At 34.3% G+C, this 4,577-nt stretch overlaps 1 pseudogene; it reads right to left on the bottom strand.

Annotated features, from left to right (window-relative positions):
- Nucleotides 1-1,395: 1,395 nt before the first annotated feature.
- On the bottom strand, nt 1,396-3,509 carry LOC149547327 (peroxidase 55-like; annotated as a pseudogene).
- Between the last annotated feature and the right edge of the window lie 1,068 nt (nt 3,510-4,577).

Genomic DNA, 4,577 nt, shown 5'->3' with positions numbered 1-4,577 from the left:
AATCACTGCTCATACATGACAAAACATTGCTTTCACAAAAAAACTCTAAAAGTCAATCCCACATGATGTTGTTCCACACTGATGAACTCTTTATGCTTCTATTGTTCTGTTGAACTCATCTCACTTTCAGAATGTCTGGGATATGACTTATGGAATGAAACATTCCCCCCTTTTGTCACTTGTTGTCCACACAAAATCTTCCTCTCATTTTCAAATTTAAAACAACCTACCACATTTAATGTTTGTGGTTGTTGCAGCTGTAAACCACTAGACTTGGTAGTCGGGCACCTAAAAGGCTCATGGACAATCAAAGAATTAAATATTCCAACACTTCGAAGTTATAAAGACTCGATTTTTTAATTTATTTTTAAGGATTTTAAAAATAGTAAATTATTTGAATATTTTAAATAACGAATTTGCTCATCATTTGATTTTAATTTATCAATTTATTTTGATATAGAAAAGAATTTGAATAAAATCCACATTGGAAACACAACCGATTGATTTACTAATAGAAGAAAAATAGGTTGTGACAATCGTGCTACATGTGTGCAAGATGTGGAGATTGTATGTTGTTGACTTAGAAACTCTTGCAATTGTGAAGTTTCTTACGTGCTGATGTCTAGATGCATGTTACTGAATTTCATATTTTAAGATTTACTTCTTGATTTATTTGAAATATGTTTCTAATTATTTTAGATATGCTTGGATATTTAAATTTGTATTTGTACATTCCATATTTTATAATTAATTAAACTATTTGCAACTTATACATGTGATTAAAAAATATTTATGAAAAGATTTTCTAGACAGACCATTTTCAAATTTCTATTCCATTGTGGCTCTGATGGATTCTTAATGAGTAGATATGCCAGTCTATAATTTTATTTTATTTTGCCATATAAGGTTTGAGATTGTTTTAAAAACTCTTTTCCTTTTTTTTAGACTGCAGGAATCGGTGCAACACGGCCCCCCTATAAACTGCAGTGCACCTGGTAAACTTTTTAATGTGACCGGTAGTGCTGGCGCAACGAGATTGTTTTAAAAACTTGATGTCTTTGCCAAGGAAAGAATTAAATAAATGGGTTTAGTGTTCCAAACAGGGTGTTAATTTTAATTCTACCGCTTACTTTGGTGCAGTCAAAGCTGATCAGTTATTAATTGTTAAGCTACAGCATTAGAATACCTGCTCCAAGTGTTGCATTTTGGCTTTAGAACAGTTCCATGAAATACTCTGATAATAATCAAATGTTTATTTTAATGAAGCAAAACTTTAGTTTGCCAATCAAAATAAAATTTATGATGCACAATGCTTGTTTTATTGTCCTAAATTAAATAGACTCGAATATTTTTGAGACAATAAGATGTCTAAATGAGAACAGAGAAATTGCAGAGCTACTTCTTATTGTTGAAGACTCCACAGTCTCTACGAATTTCTCCTTGATTTCCAGTTTCAACACCCACATTGCCCAACCTTACCATGGAAAGCCCAAAGAAGTTAAAAAACTTATCCTGGGACATGGCAAATAGATTTACATAAGCACTTGTGCGAGGATCCCCATAAAGAATTTGATCTGTAGCCAGAAGAGCCAATCCTCTCTTAACATTCTGATAATAAGCATTGTCAAAAAGAGTGGGAGTGGAGACATCATTGAAGGCCACAACATCAGGATCAAGACCATCTCTTGGGCAAGCAGCTCGGAGCCTGATTGCATAGCTTGGATTCATTGTGGGATCCACCTGGTATGTTTTGTTGTAGTTGTAAATTCGATACATGAACTCATTGCAGTGTGCGAATCCAATAGTGTGCCCCCCTGATTAAAATAGCATGGCTTAATTATACCAGTAAAACATCTAATTATGTAATAGAGTGGGAAGGGTCCAAATTCATAAACAGAAAGTATCAGAAAGTAACATCGAGAAGTGATCCAACGAAAAAACCATCATCCAGAACCAGCAGCTACAGCGACAACAAGGAAAAGCTATATAGACCAAACCAGGCTGGGTCAAAAAACAATCCCAGCCAGCTAAACGAGTTTTAAGATGGATAAAACCACAACCTGCTAAAAGCAACATATTTTTAAAACGGGCTAAACTACCACCAGCTAAAAACATGAAAAGCAAAAACTTAATAACAGAAGGACAATCACACAGCAAAATTAACAAAAGATAATTTCGTAAAGCAAAAACTTAATAACAGAAGGACCATCACACGGCAAAAATAATAAAAGATAATTTCGTTATTTCCTTGAGGATGATTATATATAAGCAAAACCTTGTCCACTGAAAATGCATATTAAACATTTCTAGTTGTTCAATAGGAAATTAAAAAGATATGCAATTTTTTAATTGCATTTACCAGAGAGAGTAACCATATCAGTTTGGGTTAGACCTTTGGAGTGAAACAATGAAATGAGCTGATCCACTGTCATGTTTACTGTTGGTAAGTTTCCTGCCACCCTTGATGCCTTTGAAATGAGACCATCTCTCCGCCCTTTGAGAACTTCCCATGATGGCCCTCCAACCTTATTGCAGAAAATAAGAGATTTTAATAGATGTTGGATAGTTTATAGCTTGTGTTATTGTTGAAAATAGTGATAACTTCAAATATCCGCCCTTAATGTGTTCATCTATAGAATTACAATCTCAAAAAATATTAGCCTGACATTATGTTTCTACAGATCAAATATTAGTAGAACCCTGACCATAGGGTTAGATAATGCATAAAGTGTAAGATAAAAGATTCAAGAGATAACAATTGAAACGAGATCTCTGGTTGCCATGGCCATAACATCAGCACAAGACACAACATTAGGGCACTGTGACTCCAATGCTCTCTTCACTCTGAAGAATACATCGAACCCATCTCCAGGTAATGACTTGTTGACGTCTGCATCTTTTTCTGCTGTATTCTCCTCACTGGAAGTAATAAGAACCGATGCATCACATCCCTGAAAGACCATAAAGTTCCCAAGTTTTTTTAAAAATTTAGACATGAAAGCTTATAAGGAAAGGCATTTTTGACCGGTGTGGCATTTTCTGTTTTGTCAATCACAATGAGTACTAAGTGTTCCATTTATTTTTATGAGATGACTCATGTGAATCACCACTTGTAATACATGAGTTAATAAGTTTGACTCAAAAAATACACTGTTAAAGCAGACAGCAATTAAAACTATTAATATAACTTTATTCTATAAGGTCTACTAACTGATATGTATAAAACTTAAGAAACATCATGTGCATCTGATCCACATATCTTTTAAAGAACATTCATACCTCTACAAAACAATCATGGAAGAACAGGCGGAGTGCCCCAGGGGCCGAAGTGGGATTCTCTTTCAGTTTCTGTGCCACCACATTTCGCACAATTCTCTCAACATTAGGACATGAATTTCTATAAAATCCTTGCTCAGCTGCTGTGGTTGAACAACTAATCCATTAGTATAAAGCAATCCCAAAACCATGACACAAATAATCCTGTGAACTAAAATTGTATCCCACACCATTTTTCAAGACCCTATCCATCCTAGAGTTGGGTACAGACAACCTTTGTTAAAAAGTTTCTTTCTGAAAACAGACAAAGCACCCATCATTACCAAAGATAGCAAATCCTGTCTGTACTGGCGAAGGACGAAAATTAATGAGCAAACAGACAAAGTTTTGCAGTAAAATTTGTTGTCGCTGATAAAGCTGCAAGCTGAAAATGTGAACATTGTCCTCGACCCGAGCGCTGTGTCTTTTGGCGTTTGTCTCTGCAATCTAAAAAGAAATAATTTAATTGTAAACCATTTAAGGATCTTGGCGGATACAAATCTCTATTCGCTTAGAAACAAAGAGACAGAGAATGGGATGAATAAATTTGTGCAGTCGAGACCATCATTATTCACGGGTATAAGAAATGACTTCTTGTTGCCTTTGTAAGTTTCAAAATATAATAATAATAATGGCTTCAGCATTCATCACGGGAGATCAAGATCAAACGACATGAACGCTCTTTCTTACTCTCTCTCTCAACTATAGCTCACTTTTTTATTAAAAAAAACAAGAATCGTTTGCCTCTTACTAGTTGTCTCTATGTGACTGCATTATGTGAAATGTTTCCCATGGGTTTGTAAAGATAATGACACTCAAAAAGTCAAGTTTTTCCTCCAAACATTTTGATCGTTCATATTCATGATGTTCTTTTTATAAAAGGACGTTGTTGTTACATTGTATGTGATTGTGCAATATGAGAGTGGAGAATATTTGTTTTCTTCTTCTAGATTTTTATTGTAATTTGATGTTTTGATAATTTAACAATTGATATCAGAACATGGTGTACTTGATTATGTTCAGAATGGACTATACAAGGCTGAGTGGGGTCAATGACACTTAAAAGAAATAAAGGTTGAAAAGTTCAATAAGAGAAACTATGTATTATGGAAATACTGAAAATACAGATGGAGGATTCATTATGCCGAAAAGATCTATGGCCATCAATATAAAGACTGAGATATTTTAGATAGGAAAATACTAGGAGCAATTCCATTGGAGTTGTTTACATCTGTAGCATTTTATATCTAAAGAAAAAATAG

This window comes from Cupressus sempervirens, chromosome 7 (genome assembly GCF_028749045.1).
Source record: "Cupressus sempervirens isolate cs-2001-9-10 chromosome 7, ASM2874904v1, whole genome shotgun sequence".
Classification (NCBI taxonomy): Eukaryota; Viridiplantae; Streptophyta; class Pinopsida; order Cupressales; family Cupressaceae; genus Cupressus; species Cupressus sempervirens.
The sequence above is the reverse complement of the archived record's forward strand: the minus strand, read 5'-3'. Positions and strand labels throughout refer to the sequence as shown.